The following is an 18,901-nucleotide window of genomic DNA, read 5'->3' as shown; positions in this document are numbered from 1 at the left end:
GCTTTGGCTGAAAGTTCTTGGAGTTGTTTTGTGTAATTGTGGTTTGGCTTGACATTATCTCACTCTAATTCATCACATACAGTTCAAAACCCTAGCCATTCCCCTCTCTCTCTCACACGTTTTCTCTCATTGTAGAGAAGAGACTTTTTCAAAGAAAAATTCAGCATTTTTATTCTTGATCCTTGTAGGTTTGCTAGCACATTGAACCCCTTGGAGATTGTAGTCCTATCTTTGTATGGATACCGGGAGTTCATTCCTATCTTGGAGTGGGAGTGATTCACATCAATCAGAGGAGCCTCCAAACGCTGGTATAAACTCAATCTTATGTTTATATATTTGTTTTTATTAAAATGACATAGATTTGTATAAGGATCCTAGGGCTTTCAGCTTTTGGATTGAAAAATTTTTATTTTTCTATTGTGTAATCGATTGGTAAACCAACAATGGGCCCCGTAAGATATCTACGGAAAACTGATTTTGAGCCCAACAACGTGGCACGTCCAGCGCAAGAATTCAATGAGAGTGTTGCATGTCAGAAGCCCAAACGCAAGCCCTAAATTCTTGGAAGGGCATGTCAACCTAAAACGACCAAGAAAGGCCCAAAAATCCTAAATAGGCATCTCTACTTAACACGACCATAACTTTTGATCTGAGAGGAGTTATGTAATGACTTCTTTCTACTAGTATACTTTATCACATATACAATGAAAACATACATAATTAACATATGAAAATAGTTGGGCTCAAATTTTTCTTTACTTATAAAATATAATTCTTTACATATACTAAAACAACAAGTACAAAAACTTAGTAACGGTGGATAGTAATGCCAATTCTCTCTGCTTGTCGACTCCCTTCCGACCACTGCTCATCTATTTCCTGCAAAAACATGGAAAAACAATGGGGTGAGCATAAAAATGCTCAGTAAGTAAATCTTTTAACTCTTCTCCTTCTTTGATTCTTTCCTTAATTATTTTCTTCTTTCTTTCATTCTTAGTTCTTTCTCTTTTCTTCTTTCTAATTCTCGTTGTTCTTTCCTTCTCTCAGTTCTTTCTTTCTATTCTTTCTAACCATGGTGGAATACATGGTAATATGCATGAATGAAATGCATGTGCAATAGTGCATAAAACAAATGCATTTTCTTTCTTCTTTCTATTTCTTTTCTTTTCTTTTCTTTCTATTCTTGCTTGCTCAAGCTTCTCTTTTCTTTCTTGTTCTTATTCTTTCCCATTCTTTCTTTTCTTATTCTTTGCCGATCAGACTCGGTTGATGTATGGATTTGGAACATTGGCTGTGTGAGTGAGTACAGTCCTCATCCACATGCACTCTTGCAAACCGTACAAATTCTTCTTTCTTCTTAGGCCACTCATTTAAGGTGGCGTGCATGTAGGAATTCTTCTTAGTACAACCCTCATCCACATACACTCTTACGGGTCATACAACTCTTCTTCTTCTTAGGCCACTCAATTAAGGTGGCATGTATGTGGGAATTTCTTCTTAACACTCACAGTTCCCCATCACACTAACCTATTCTTTTCTCTTCTTTACCATTTTTTTCTCTTCTTTAATTCTTTAATGCTTATTCTTTCTTTGTCTTTACTCTTAAAGTGTTTTATTCTTAAATTTCTTTATTATTTCTTAAGTTATTACGCATACACAAATATATGCATATGGATGGTTCATGTTTAGAATTCTTACTTAAATGCACTCATGAAATGCAAATATGCAATGTTGCATCAAATTAAAGTTTCTACTCATACTCATACTTCTCTTAGGCATTTCATAAAAGAATAAATGTGTAAATACAAACCCTAATTTAATTATCATTCTATTTGTTTCTTAAATCATCCAAATTGAGAGAAAAACTCTCTTGCATCATCACCATACCTACACGGCAAAAACACTCCCAAAAGTTTTCTCCAATTCTTCCAATTTCAACCTATCATCATACCATCACATACACTTCTCATACTCAAATATATCCAACAACAAGTATAAATAATCATCAATCTCATCACAATTTCTCAATAATCTTAACATATACATGTTTAAAGAAATCTCTACACAATTGATAAACTTTAACTTAAGTTGGATTTTGAGTGGAATTTACATACCTTATACTTGATTAATCTCTGCTAAGCTCTCTACTCTTTTTGGATTCAAACCTTTTCTTAACCCTAAGCATAAACTTCATGAAAACTCAACTTTTACACAAATAAATCATAAAGAGCAAGAATTCTTACCTCTTGTTGCCTAGGATCAAAACCCAATTAAAATCCACTCAAAAGCCCTCAAAATCCTTGGAGAATGGAGTGAAAAATTGAGAGAAAATGGAGAAGGAAAGTGGCGGTGGAATGAGAGAAATAAGGGTTTCAAACCCTTAACATTTTATTTTATAACCACACTTTCCCATTTTGCCCTTACTCTTTCTTAGAAATTCCATCTTTGTCCCTTAGTCAATTACCATAATGCCCTCATTTTTATTGTATTCTCTATGAAATTCTATCTCTTTTCACTCCCCACAATTTCAACTAATTTTGAGTGAAAAGACTATTTTACCCTTAATGCAAGTTTGACATTTTCTTCATATTCTCTTAAAAATACTTTAACAAAAAATCACTAAGGGCTATAAACAAAATTAAATCATGTACCTCCATGTTGGGCGTTACATTCCCCCCCCCCCCCCCCCCCCTTCACCCAAAAGAATTTTGTCCCCAAAATTCAAATGAACAACTCCGAATAACTATTCTGCATATCTTGCTCTGTCTCCCATGTAGCTTCTTCAAATTTATGATTTCTCTAGAGGACTTTCACTAAAGGGATACTCTTGTTTTGGAGCTCTTTAATTTTTCTGTTCAAAATCTGCACTGGATGCTCCTCATACACAAGATTCTCTTCCAAGTCTGCGTCCTCTATGCTCAAAATATGGGAGGGATCATTGACATACTTCCGAAGCATTATGAATTTTGTCTATACTAGGTGGTAGTGCTAATCTGTAGGCCACTTTTCCTACTCACTGTAACACCTCAAATGGACCAATGAATCTCGGTGCTAACTTTCCTTTATTACCGAAACACATCACCCGTTTGTAGGGGGAAACTTTTAGAAAAACTTTGCCACCTACTTCAAACTCAACTTCTTTTCTTTTCAAATCAGCATAGCTTTTCTGCCTATATTGGGCTTGTTTCATTCGGCTTCTGATCAGCTTTACATCTTCTATCATCTTCTGAGTCATTTTTGGCCCAAGAGCTATATTCAACTCATCTCTCTCGCCTATCTCATCCCAATGCAATGGAGATCTACACCGTCTACCATACAAAGCCTCGTACGGAGCCATCTTAATTGTAAACTGGTAGCTATTATTATAAGCAAACTCCACCAAGGGTAACATCTCATACCAAGATACTTTATAATCCATACAGCATACTCTCAACATGTCCTCGAGCACTTGATTTGTTCTCTCTGTCTGGCCATCTGTTTTAGGATGATAGGCAGTACTAAAAGCCAACTTGGTACCCAAGTTCCTCTGTAAACTCATCCAGAAAGCTGAGACAAATCTGGAATCTCTGTTTGATACTATTGTCTTGGGTACACCATGAAGTCTCACTATCTCTTTAATATACATCTGGGCCAATTGATCCGAAGTGGTACTCTCCTTTACCGGAAGAAAATGGGCTGATTTAGTCAATCTATCTACAATCACCCATATAGCATTGTATCCTTTCTACACTCTAGGGAGACCTGTAATAAAATCCATCGAGATACTCTCCCATTTCCATTCAGGAATACTAAGTGGATGAAGCAACCTTGATGGCCTTTGGTGTTCTGCTTTCACTTGCTGACAAACCAGGCATTTAGCTACAAACTCTGTAATATCTTTCTTAATACCTAGCCACCAATAGCGTTTCTTTAAATCTTGATACATCTTGGTTGCTCCAGGATGAGCAGTGTATGGTGTGTCATGAGCCTCTATAAGAATTCTCTTTCTCAACTCACCATCCTAAGGAATACACAACCGACTCCTAAAACGGAGGACATCATCCAACAACTGAAACTCTGATGTCTTGCCCTCATGCACCTGCTGAACTATTTTCTGACTCCACTCATCGGTTATTTGCTTTTCTTTAATATCTTTCAGTAAGGTAGACTGATCCTCTAACCTGGCAATCCTTCTTGGTATGACCTCAATGTGCTCTTTACACAGCTCTTTTATTAACTCTTTTTGTCTTGTGAGTCGGGACAAATAAGCTTTTCTGCTCAAAGCATCGGCTACCACATTAGCTTTCCCCGGTTGATACTTAATCTCACACTCATAATCTTTAACCATCTTCTCTGTCTCATATTCAACTCCTTTTGAGTAAAGAAATACTTTAAACTCTTATGGTCGGTGTAGATATTATTCTTGGCACCATAAAGGTAATGCCTCCAAATCTTTAAGGCAAAGACTACTACTGCCAATTCTAAAACATTTGTAGGGTATCTTGTCTTGTACTCTTTCAATTGATGAGAAGCATAAGCTATAACCCTACCTAACTACATCAATACGACACCAAGTCCCTGTAGTGAGGCATCTGTGTAAATGTCATAATCTACACCCTCTTGTGGTAACACTAACACGGGAGCTGTCGTTAATCTCTTCTTCAACTCTTGAAAACTCTCTTCACAGGCAACTAACAGAGCTGTCAACGGCTTAGCCAGCTGGGCAAACCTTGCCACAAACCGGCAATAGTAACTTGTTAGTCCCAAGAAACTCCTCACTTCTTTTACTATCTTCGGCCTGTGCCACTCTAGGATTGCCTTTACTTTACTAGGATCTACTGAAATTCCCTTGCTAGAAACAGTATGGCTCAGAAATATCACCCGATCAAGCCAAAACTCACATTTAGAAAACTTGGCATACAACTTCTTTTCTCTCAATCGTTGCAGCATAAATTGTAAATGTTCCTCATGCTCTTCTCTCGACTTCAAATAAATCAGGATGTCATCAATAAATACCACTATAAACTAGTCCAGACAATCATGGAACACCCGGTTCATTAAGTCCATAAAGACTGCTAGGGCATTAGTTAACCCAAAAGGCATCACCACAAATTCATAATGCCCATATCTTGTCCGGAAGGCAGTCTTTGCTATATCTTGTTCTGCCACTTTTACTTAATGATAACCCGAGAAATCAATCTTGGAAAATACTGCTGCACCCTTTAACTAATCAAAAAGATCATCTATCCGAGGTAACGGGTATTTATTCTTCACTATCACTTTATTCAACTCTCGGTAATCAATACACATCCATAATGACCCATCTTTCTATTAGAGTAGATGCCTTATAGCCAATCAATTATTGTAGAATTGACACTTTGTAATAATGTTCATTAATCAATAAAAGACATTTTATTCTATATCGCGTAAATCATTATTATTGCAATATGTATTGATATATGTCCTTAGAATGGTAGAACCGACAAGGGTATTGGCGTGCTGACATAGGCATCTAGAATTAAAACCTAAAAACACATGTAATAGTGTGAGTCAGGATCATTCCCATGGAGAGTGTCTAGCCGAATTTAATGTTACGTGAACCAGTATAGAGGGGTTTTGAGTTAAACAAAAACAATTTCAGGAAAACAACAATTCAAATTAATCAATCAATCAAAATAACAAACCTTAGTCTAAGTCAACATCCACCATCGGAATCTTACAACTGATCATCGATGCAAAAATAAATCAATTCATACTTTGAATATTCACCGTTGGAACTATTTTCCTGTCTCTCCTTAGTTGTAATTAATTAAGAAACAAGCGATCTAATTAACCTTACTACTAAACAACCCTAGACAAGCACTAAAGATTTAATCTAGTGGCAGCCTTAAGACCTAGAGAGATCGATGAAGCTAAACAACACAAACTCAAGCGGTTGTATTTAATTTAGTTGAATGTTCTTCTTAAGACTTAATAATTCCTAACGCAGCAAATTCTTAAACCCTAATTACTTCACAAGTTAGAGGGATCAAACAATTACGGATTTGATATCTAACTTAGCAGTAGATTGCAACAATTAATAAACTAGTAGGCCTCCTAGTAATTAAATGCAACAATCATGAAAATAAGCACAGAAGAACATTCAATACTCAAACATAAATTGAACGCTTAAAGAAAAAAAACCAGATTGATCTCACAGTTTATTGATTCCGAGGTCTTGTTTCCTTCGACCAAGTTATAAAAATTAGCCACTCATGGCCATCACGAAAATTCCAAGGAAAAACGAAAATCCACCAGAGAGAGAAGAGAGAGGCATGTGTGATATGTGTTATGTGTTATGTGTTATCCTTAATCTGATCTCCCTCTCTCAATATCCAATTCGAATTTTAATTCTGCTAAATCTAAATCTCCTAAAAATATTCTAAAATCACAAAATAACCTTTATCCTAATCTGAGTAATTGAAAATAAAATAAAGTCTTAATACAAAATAGGAAAGTGGTGTGTCCAGTTGTAATTTGAGTGCAATAGGTCTTCCAATCTTCCAATAATAAACTGCCTCTTTATTGCATGACAAGGCAGAATGTTCCAAAACGCTGGCAGTGCAGGTGCGTCAACTTCAAGCCCCATTAAAACCTTGATGCAGCGACTATCTCTCCAAACGAAAAACATGAAAGTTGTAGATCTCTTTCTTAGTGTTCCATAACATTTTGAATCATCTCAGTCTGAGCTTGGATGAGAGAGTTATTCCTAGATTACAAAACAATGTCGAAATTGTCCAAATTCACTTAATTAGTTCCGTTTTGCAATTAACGCCCCCATTTGAATCCTAAATCAAAATAGAATAATAATGAGTACATTTAGACAGAAAATAAGTATAAAAGACTAGACATTAAGGGGGGTAAATATGACATTTTGCACTCTCATCAGGTATCAAGTGTTTCAAATCTTGATAGTGAGAACTCTATGAGCACATATGGTGGCCATTTTAGAAACGTCCGTAGCCCCAGTATTATTCTGAAGTAAGGGCACAGATAATACGATAAGGCTATCATAGTGTTGAATGACCTTGTCGAAAGGCAGTGACTGATCTCACTTGTTAAGGTTGTTTGGGGACAACCTGGTGCAACACATGGGTGCTTGCTGTAGGTGGATATACCGCAGCAAGTTTAGTGGACTGACCCACCAGAGGATTCCATATGGATGGTAACCCCAGTGTCTATGGAATAAATCCTCTAACAAATGTTGGTGCATGTGATCCTTAGACTTGAGATCACCGGAGCGCCTTGTGCACCGATTGGTGTAGTTTGACACTAGCCTAACACAGTTCTATTCAGAGCTGTCAATATGATGGTGATTGGCTGCATCAAGGAGTGTATCAAGACTATGGTGGATTGGCAGAGGATTCATCACTCTCGGGTACGAGAGAAGTTATCTCACGGCGTAATTCAGTATATGGCAATGACACTAAAACTGTGGCCACATTGGGATTGAGTTGTTGCTCTATCCAGATTATAATATAGGTCATTGGTCCAGAAACTGAATACATAATATCAAGAGTAACCGAAGGTTGACACTATTTCTATGTCTTCGTCTCATCGAGATAACGTATGATGAAAGGATCGAATTGTACGGTAACCATATCGTTGACAGGTAGCTACTTTGCTGAATCCAAATCTATCGGGTGGCCATGATGCCTTGCTAGGGGCCAATCTTGGCCTGTGTATTAGTGAGATGATTAATTGGTATTAATCATGATACTATACACTGTCGGTATGATGAGGAGCTTATGGGTCACACACATAGAAGATAATTTAAGACTCAGGAAGAAAGAAGGGTGTTTTCGTCTTTTTAGGCAAAAGGGTATTTTGGTAATTTCACAGTGCAATTAAATTTGCTGAGGTCGTAGCATTTATTTAATTTATTAGAAAATTTAAATAAGTGAAATTACGTTTAAATATGTGTTCGCATATATTTAATGAAATCATCATTATTGTTAAATGTTAATATATAGATTAAATTATATTAATTGATTTTAATTGAGATAATGATGAAATAAAAATAAATATCTAATTGGGAGTGTTTGGTAATATGGGGTGTTTGGGTTGGAGCCCATTCCATATGGGAATAGGGCATTAAAATAACACTATAAAAGAAAATGTGTCTTTGTAAAATTGGAGTGATTTTATTTAGTTCATTTTTCATTGAAAAAGGATATAACACAGCCCCAAACCCTCCCTCACGCCAGATTTTGGTTTAGCCAAAATTAAAATACTCATTTTCTTCTTTGTTCTTAAAGCTAAGGAGGATCTAGCAAATCCCTCCTTAGTTCTTTGTGATTGTCTTCGTGTGGACTACGTGGGTTTGATCCTACACTTGGGTCAGTAGCAAAAACATTCATTGACAAATTTGGAAGAGCCTCCAAATGAGCGTATGATTCTTAAACCTTGAATTGTTTCTGATTTTTCTGCAGATTTAATTTATATATTGTATAAACTGTGATTTTCTACTCGGATCTTGGTTCTAAGGAACGATCCATGTCATTTATGTTTTTGTTCTCCGCTGCATAAGTGGGTCGTTCACTAACACTTTCTTCTTTACAAACAAGATTGGAGCTCCCCAGGGAGAATGACTTGGTCGGATAAAACCTTTATCTAGGAGCTCTTGGAGTTGCTTCTTTAATTCTTGAAGCTCGACTGAGGCCATTCGATAAGGGGCTTTAGATATCGGTGTTGTTCCTGGTGCCAATTCAATACTAAACTCAACTTCTCTTTCTAGAGGCAAACCCAGTAAGTCTTCCAGAAATACATCTAGAAATTCCCGGACTACTTGCACACTCTACAATTCTGGTTGTGGGACATCTCTACTCTGCACCACATGGGCTATATACCCAGAACACCCTTTTCTTAGCATCTTTCTAGCCTTCATGATACTAATCAACATACTTATCTGATGGCCCTCTCCGAAACTAAACTTATCTCCACTATCGAGATTAAATCTCGCTTTCTTCTTTCGACAATCAATTTCTACTCCACACCTCCCTAGGAAATCCATACCCAAAATCACATCAAAGTCAGGCATATCAAACACTATTAAATCAACTGCTAACTCCCAACCATGGATCACCACGGACTCTCCTGACAGCGTCTCATAGGTCACAACACTAACCCCATTAGGTAACTCTATCTTTATGGGTCGACTCACTCTAGTAGGTTTCAAACCTAATCTTTCTATCATCCCATAAGATATGAATGAATGAATGGCTTCAGAATCAATTAAAGCATAAAGAGGAACTGGATGAAATAATAACTGACCAATAACATCTCATGGACTAGCCTCTACTTCACCTTGTGCTACTATAAACACTCTAGCATTAGAATCTTTGGAATTTTGTACTGCAGGTGGAAGAGGAGCTTTACAATCTTTCATCAAATGCCCTGGCTGCCGGCATCGATAACATACATTACAGCCCAACTCTCTCAGACACTCTCTTGGATAAGTCTTCCCACATTTAAGACATAGGGGAAACTCCACTGGTCTTGGCCATTTATTCTGCCAATCTTTTCTGTTTTTCTTTGGCTAAAACTTCTTCTTATTCTTCACTTCTCTATTTCTTACACTCTCAAATCTTTCTCTCTGCGGAGCGGGAGATGGTTGACTTGGTCCCGCTGGGGTGAGCTTGTTTACAAAAATTTCTGCCCTTAAAGCTCTCTCTAAAGCTTCACTATAGGTTCGAGGGGGCTCAGCTCCTGTCATTACATCCCGGGCTATCTCTAGCTTCAACCCATGGATAAACTTATCTCTTCTCAATTCTAGGGTACTGACTATTCCGGATGCAAACGTGGCAAGGGAATTAAATCTCACCGAATACTTTTTCACTATACTCGACCCTTGCTTCAAATTAATAAATTCTTATATCTTCTCATGTACCCGATCCACTGTTTTGTATTCGGCATCAAACAATCTTCTAAACTCGCCCCAAGTCATCACAAAAACATTATGAGTATCTTTAATCAATTCCCACCAAATTCGGGCATCACCCTGAAACAAGAAACTGGCATACCGGATCTTCTCCCTGTCTGTCATAGGAAACAGTGTCATCGTATGCTCAACGGACCTAAACCATTCTTCCACCACTAAAGGGTTTGTTGTACCTTCAAACTCTGACGACTGATGTTGACTTGGAAGCCCATAAATGGTTCAATCCAATTCTATACTGTCGAGGGTATCGGCCTTTCTCTTTCTTCTCTAGTAGGCGGTATTTGAACGGGGGTTTCAATTCTTTCTGGTTCAACTCTCCCCTGTCTTTCCACTAAGACTTGCTGTACAATCCCTTGGATTCTAGCTTCATCAAGGGTAGAGGGAGTAGGTTCTAGTGGGTTAGAAGGTTCCCCCGTACTCAATGCTTTCTTACTACTTACTCGGGTTCTACGTCTCATCTACAAAACAACCACATTCAAAACTCATGCAATACTTTAAGTAAGGAAAGAAAACTTAACTTACAATGGTCGGCTACGGAACATCATGACGGCGAGAATGGCACACTGTCAAATCCTAAAATCTTTGCTCTGACACCAAAAATGAAATGACTTCTTTCTACTAGTATACTTGATCACATATACAATGAAAACATATGTGAGACCCCTCTTGGATCATGGGCTATCCCAATCTTGGCCCCTCTACTCAGACCTCATGGGCTTTCCCAATCTCTCCACTTGGGCCTCTCTTACTAGGATATCCTCAGCCCTGGACACCGGGTTTCTTTCGCCTTCCCCACCACTCGAACCTGATGGTATTCACCATGCTTCCCATTTGCCTTTAGCTTGGAGGGCATGGGTTCGAGTGGTGGGGAAGGCGAAAGAAACCTGGTGTCCAGGGCCAGGGATATCCTAGTGAGGGAGGCCCAAGTGGAGAGATTGGGAAAGCCCATGGGGTCTGAGTAGAGGGGCCAAGATTGGGATAGCCCATGATCCAAGAGGGGTCTCACAACATACATAATTAACATATGAAAATAGTTGGGCCCAAATTTTTCTTTACTTATAAAATATAATTCTTTACATATACTAAAACAACAAGTAAAAAAACTTAGTAACGGTGGACAGTAATGCCAATTCTCTCTGCTTGTCGACTCCCTTCCGATCACTGCTCACCCATTTCCTGCAAAAACATGCAAAAGCAACGGGGTGAGCATAAAAATGCTCAGTAAGTAAATCCCTTAACTCTTCTCCTTCTTTGATTCTTTCCTTACTTAATTCTTTTCTTCTTTCTTTCATTCTTAGTTCTTTCTCTTTTCTTCTTTCTAATTCTTGCTGTTCTTTCCTTCTCTCTGTTCTTTCTTTCTATTCTTCCTTTTCTTTCTATTCTTTATAACCATGGTGGAATACATGGTAATATGTGTTAGTAAACGGTCCAATATTCGCAGCGGAAACAAAAAAAAAATAATAATACAAGGATCGTTTACATGAACCAAGATCAAGGGTATAATTTTACAATTTATATCACAATAGAAATCCGTAGAAAAATTAATCAAGAGTATAGAATAACATACGCACGTTTGGAGGCTCTTCCAAAATAGCCTCTGTACGTATTTGCTACCGACCCAAGCGTAGGATTGAACATAAGAAGTCCACACGAAGACAATCACAACGAACTAAGGGGGGATTTGCTAGATCCTCCTTACCTTTAAGATTAAAGAAGAAAATCAAATGAATTGATTTTGGGCAAAATACAATACTATCGTGGGAGTGTTTTTGTGGATGCTGTGTATTTGGTTTTACAATCAAAATGAGCTAATGAATTAATTGTCATTTTACAAATAAACATTTTCTTTTATAGTAAAACTTTAATGCCCTATTCCCATATGGAATAGGCTTGGGCTCCAACCCAAACACCCTATGTTACCAAACACTCCCTAATTAGATATTTTATTTATTTCATCATTATCTCAATTAAACTCAATTAATATATANTTAAGGTTCAAGCAATCAAATGATTGATATGCATGCTTATGTTTATGAGCTTGAGATTGATTGTTGAGAATGATATTATTGATGAGTTGATGGCTTTTGATGAGAAGCTTTGAGCCATGAGAAATAGAAATGAAGTTGTGGTAACCAAGTGAAGTTTGGTTACATTTAGAAAGAATTTAAGTAGAATATTTATAGTGTTTTTCTTGGCCATGTTTAGATTTATTGTTGAGGAGTTTTGCTCCATGAATGGATGGTTAAAGAAAGAAGTAGAGATGTATCAAAAATAGAATTAAAGTATGCATGCATTATGTTTGATGAAATGCCTAAGTGAAAAGCCTAAGTGAAAACTGCCCTGTCACAGCTGTGACCTTCTGAGTGATGTTTGGGCATCTTACAGATTTAACTGGGTTGAGACCAAAACATAAAAGTTTTATCCCTGTCTCTAAGCTTTAAAACAAGACCAGAATCATAGCAATCCGATATGTATAACTCAAGTTATTCCTTCTTGAGTGTGACCTGTGCAGAATGACTATCTTGATGCAATATTGCATTTGTGCATTTCATGAGTGCATTAATGAGCATGAATCATTCATATGCATTAGAGAAAAAGTAGAAAAAGAGTATAGAACTTTGAGTGTGAGCTTTATTAAGAGAAAAGAGAGAAAAAGATAATAGAGTAGGTTGTACGATGGGGAACCCATGAGTAATGGGTAGAGTATTCCTGCATGTACGCCGCATTGAGAGAGCGGTATGAGTATGAGAGAGAGAAGTGGTGTAGCCCGTGAGAGTGCATGCCGATGAGGGCTATACCCGAGAGAGAGATTATATATTCACATGGCCAAGGGTTCGGAATCCATGCATAACCGAGTCCGATCGGCTAAGAACGAGTAGAAGTCACGGAAAGCGGGAGCGAGTCCGGGCCGTGCCTCTGGTAGGATGGGGCCGTGACTTACTAAAGAGAGTTATTAGAAAAGAGTTCTAAGAAAGATAAATAGAGAGAGAGAAACAGAAAGAGAAAACAGACAGAAGTATAAAAGAGAGAGTAAATGAGAATTGTAAGGAAAGACTTAGAGAGAGAGAGTTACGGGGATAGATGAATAGAGGGTTTACTTACTGAGCATTATTTGTGCTAACCCCGTTGTCTTTCTATGTTTTTGCAAGATTTAGGTGAGGACATGGTCGGATGGACGTCGGCACGTGAGGAGGAATGGCTACACTGTCTACATAGTTTTTGATAGTATTTGTTTATGATACTAATTTTGTATAAAGAATTTATATGTTTAATAAAAGAAAAATTTGGGCCTAACTACTTATGTTATTATACATGTATTTTATTATGTATATTTTTAGGAGTATTTGAGCAAGAAGTAGTTATTACACCTTCTCCTAACCCTAAGCATAAACTTCATAAGAACTCAACTTTTACACAAATAAATCATAGATAAAGAGCAAGAATTCTTACCTCTTGTTGCCTAAGATCAAAACCCTATTAAAATCCACTCAAAAGCCCTCAAAATCCTTAGAGAATTTAGTGAGAAATTGAGAGAAAATGGAGAAGAAGAGTGGCGGTGGAATGAGAGAAATTAGGGTTTCAAACCCTTAACATTTTATTTTATAAACACACTTTCCCATTTTACCATTACTCTTTCTTAGAAATTCCATCTTTGTCCCTTAGTCAATTACCACAATGCCCTCATTTTTATTGTATTCTCTATGAATTTCTATCTTTTTTCACTCCCCACAATTTCAACTAATTTTGAGTGAAAAGACTATTTTACCCTTAATGCAAGTTTTAAGGCATTTTCTTCATATTCTCTTAAAATAATTCTAATAAAAATCAACTAAGGGCTATAAAACATAATTTAAATCATGTACCTCCATGTTGGGCGTTACATGTTCCAGCTCCTTGAAGCTTGCTTGAGTCCATATATGGATCTCTACAACTTGCATACCTTATCAGCTTGCCCATCAAGAACGAAACCGTCGGGTTGTGTCATATACACATCCTCTTCAAGGTTTCCATTCAGGAAAGCTGTTTTGACATTCATTTGCCAAATCTCATAGTCATGATATGCAGCAATCGCAATCATAATCCGGATGGATTTAATCATGGCAACCGGTGAAAAGGTTTCTTCATAGTCAATACCATGAATTTGTTTAAAACCTTTGGCAACCAATCGTGCCTTATAAGTATGCACCTTGCCATTTATGTCAGTCTTCTTCTTGAAGACCCATTTACACCCTATGGGTTTTACCCCTTCAGGTGGTTCCACCAAAGACCATACTTAGTTCTGGTACAAGGAGTCCATCTCAAATTTGTAATAACTCCTTTATACTAGGATACTCATAGAAATACATAAAGTAAAATACATTTATATCAACAAAAATAGATGGGCCCAAAATTTTCTTTTAGTACATATAAACATTGTTATTACCAAATAAGATATCATTTTACAAAAAGTTATCAAAAACAGTGGATAGTGTAGCTATTGCTCCTCGCTTGCCGACACCAATCCAACCGCGTCTTCACCTAGATCCTGTAAACACAAAGAAAAATAACGGGGTGAGCACAAAAATAATGCTCAGTAAGTAAATCCTCTACTCATCTGTCCCCATAACTCTTTTTCTTAATTCTTTCCTTACACACTTCTCGTCTCATTTATTTTCTCTTTCTGTTTCTCTTTCACCTAACTCTCTTTTATTAATTTTCTATTGTAAGTCACGACCTCATCTTACCGGAGGCACGGCTGGGTGGAGTTCACAAAGCACCAATCCGCTCTTCGTGACTCTACTCATTCTCTCTTTATTCTTTCTCACTTGAATGTCACAGCCTCATCTTAACGGAGGCATGGCCGGGTGGAGTTCACAAAGCACCAACCCACTCTTCGTGACTGCCGAGTGGAGTTCACAAAGCACCAACCCGCTCTTTGCGTTTTTCTCATTCTCTTTACTCTTTCACAAAGTTTTATACTCTTTATCAAGCTACTTCTCAATGCACAATTAATGTATAAGGATGGTTCATGCTTAAAATTTCTTACTTAAGGCACTTATGAAATGCACAAATGCAATGTTACATCAAGATAGTCATTCTGCACAAGTCACACTCAAGAGGGCATAACTTGAGTTATACACATAGGATTGCTACGATTTTGGTCTTTTTTTAAAGCTTAGAGACAGGGATACAACTTTTATGTTTTGGTCTCAACCCAGTTTAATCTGTAAGATGCCCAAAAATCACTCAGAACGTTACCACTGTGACAGGACAGTTTTCACTTAGGCATTTCATCAAACAATATGTGTGCATACATAAACTCTATTTTAACTATAATTCTACTTCTTTCTTAAGCATCGAAAATTGGAGTTCAAATCCTTTAAATCATCACACATCCTGCAAAGAAAACACACTTCAAATATTCCTCTCAAATTCTGCTAAAGCTATCCATACTTCTATCAAATTTTATCAACACAATCCACCCTTCTCATGGTGGAAATCTCTCCGTAAAATCAACATTGAACTCATTCATAAATCCATCAACTCATCATCAAATTATCACATACACTTCTCATATTCAAATATATCTAACAACAAGCATAATTCATCATCAATCTCATCTCAATTTCTCAATAACCATAACATATGCATACATAAAAGAAATCTCTACTCACTTGAATTCTTAAACTTTAATTTGAGCTGGATTTTGAGTGGAATTTACTTACCTTATGCTTGAGTCTTCTCTACTAAGCTCTCTACTCTTGTTGGATTCAAAAGTTCTTCTAACCCTAAGCATAAACTTCATAAGAACCCAACTTTTACACAAATAAATCATAGATAAAGAGTATGAATTCTTACCTTTTGAAGTCTTGAATAAAAACCCTATTAAAGATCACTCAAAAGCCCTCAAAATCCTTGGAGGATTGAATGAAAATTTGAGAGAAAATGGGGGAGTAGTGTGGTGGTGGAATGAAGGAAATAAGGGTTACAAACCCTTATCATCTTATTTTATAAACTCACTTTCCCATTTTGCCCTTACACTTTTTTGGAAATTCCATCCCTGTCCCGTAGTCAATTACCATAATGCCTTCATTTTTATTGTATTCTTTATGAAATTCTACCTCTTTTCACTCCCTACTTTTAAACTAATTTTGAGTGAAAAGACCATTTTACCCTTAGTACAAGTTTAAGGCATTTTCTTCATATACCTCCATGTTGGGCGTTACAATTCTCCCCCTTAAAAGAATTTCGTCCTCGAAATTCAAACGAACAGCTCCGGGTAATGGTTCTGCATGTCTAGCTCTGTCTCCCATGTAGCTTCTTCAACTTTATGATTTCTCCAGAGGACTTTCACTAGAGGAATACTCTTGTTCCGGAGCTCTTTAATTTTTCTGTCCCAAATCTGTACTGGTTGCTCCTCATACACAAGATTCTCTTCTAAGTCTACGTCCTCTGTGCGTAGAATATGGGAGGGATCACTTATATACTTGCGAAGCATCGAGACATGAAATATATTGTGAACTCTGTCCATATTGGATGGTAGTGCTAATCTGTAGGCCACCTTTCCTACTCGCTGTAACACCTCAAATGGACCAATGAATCTTGGTGCTAATTTTCCTTTATTACCAAAACGCATCACCCGTTTGTAGGGTAAAATTTTAGAAAAACTTTGTCACCCACTTCAGACTCAACTTCCTTTTTTTTCAGATCAGCATAGCTTTTCTGCCTATCCTGGGCTTGTTTCATTCTGCTTCTAATTAGCTTTACATCTTCTATCATTTTCTGAGTCATTTTTGGTCCAAGAGCTATATTCAACTCATCTCTCTCCCCCATCTCATCCCAATGCAGTGGAGATCTACACCGTTTACCATACAAAGCCTCATAAGGAGCCATCTTAATTGTAGACTGGTAGCTGTTATTATAAGCAAACTCCACCAAGGGTAACATCTCATGCCAGAATACTTTATAATCCATACAACATACTCTCAACATGTCCTCAAGCATTTGATTCGTTCTCTCTATCTGGCCATTGGTCTAAGGATGATAGGCAGTACTAAAAGCCAATCTGGTACCCAAATTCCTCTGTAAACTCATCCAGAAAGCCTAGACAAATATGGAATCTTTGTCTGATACTATTGTCTTGGGTACACCATGAAGTCTCACTATCTCCTTAATATACATCTGGACCAATTGATCCGAAGTGGTACTCTCCTTTACTGGAAGAAAATGGGCTGATTTCGTCAATCTGTCTACTATCACCCATATAGCATTGTATCCTTTCTACACTCTAGGGAGACCTATAATAAAATCCATCGAAATACTCTCCCATTTCCATTCAGGAATACTAAGTGGCTGAAGCAACCCTGATGGCCTTTTGTATTCTGCTTTCACTTGCTGACAAGTCAGGCATTTAGCTACAAACGCTGCAATATCTTTCTTCATCCCTGGCCACCAATAGCCTTTCTTTAAATCTTGATACATCCTGGTTGCTCCAGGATAAAGCATGATGGGCACTTGGGTCATTCAATGTTGAGTGCAGATTGGGTCGTGACATTTCTTTTAAATATCACGACCAAATCTGTATCGTGGGCACGGCTGGGCTGGGCTCGCCCCAGGCCCACTATCGTGAACACTCTACTCAGTACTGTCCCCCCCTTCAGGGATTTATTTCGCCTCCCCCACCACTCGAACCCAAGACCAAGGGGCTATAGTCAATTGGGAAGCATGGTGAGTACCATCAGGCCAGCTAGTGAGTCACGCAGAGTGGGCCAAGGCCCGGCCGTGCCTCCGGTAAGATGGGGCCGTGACACATTCAGTATTAAGTGCATGAATGATTGACTATAGTGCAAGTGGGAGATTGTTGGAGCAGGTGCCCGAGAGCCAATCAATTATTGTAGAATTGACTCTTAGTAATAATGTTCATTAATCAATAATAAAAGGCATTTTATTCTATATCGCGTAAATCATTATTATTGCAATATGTATTGATATATGTCCTTAGAATGGTAGAACCGTGACGAGGGTATCAAGTGTTTCAAATCTTGATAATGAGAACCCTATGAGCACATATGGTGGCCATTCTAGAAACGTCCGTAGCCCCAGTATTATTTTGAAGTAAGGGCACAGATAATATAGTAAGGCTATCATAGTGTTGAACGACCATATCGAAAGGCAGTGACTGATCTCACTTGTCAAGGTTGTTTGGTGACAACCTGGTGCAACACATGGGTGCTTGTTGTAGGCGGATATACCGCAGCAAGTTCACTGGACTGACCCACCAGAGGATTCCATATGGATGGTAACCCCAGTGTCTATGGAACAAATCCCCTAACAAATGGTGGTGCATGTGATCCTTAGACTTGAGATCACGGAGTGCCTTGTGCACCGATAGTGGTTTGACACTAGCCTAACGCAGTTCTTTTCAGAGCTGTCAATCGATGGTGATTGGCTGCATTAAGGAGTGTATCAAGACTATGGTGGATGACAGAGGATTCATCACTCTCGGGTATGGGAGAAATTTACTCACGGCGCAATTCAGTATATGGCAATGACACTAAAACTGTGGCACAGTGGGATTGAGTTGTTGCTCTTCCAGTTTATAATATGGGTCATTGGTCTAGAAACTGAATAAATAATATCGAGAGTAACCGAAGGTTGACACTATTTCTCTGCCTTCGTCTGTCGAGATAACGTATGATGAAAGGATCAAATTTTACGGTAACCATATCGTTGACAGGAGCTACTTTGCTGAATCGAATAATCGGGTGGCCATGATGCCTTGTTAGGGGCCAATCTTGGTCTGTGTATTTGAGATGATTAATTGGTGTTACGCGATACTATACACTGCCGATATGATGAGGAGCCTATGGGTCACAACATAGAAGACAATTTAAGATCCAAGAAGAAAGAAGGGTGTTTCGTCTTTTAAGGCGAAAGGGTCTTTTGGTAATTTCACAGTGTAAT

Source organism: Pistacia vera, unplaced genomic scaffold (assembly GCF_008641045.1).
Source record: "Pistacia vera cultivar Batoury unplaced genomic scaffold, PisVer_v2 Contig584, whole genome shotgun sequence".
Classification (NCBI taxonomy): domain Eukaryota; kingdom Viridiplantae; phylum Streptophyta; class Magnoliopsida; order Sapindales; family Anacardiaceae; genus Pistacia; species Pistacia vera.
Note: the sequence above shows the minus strand (reverse complement) of the source record.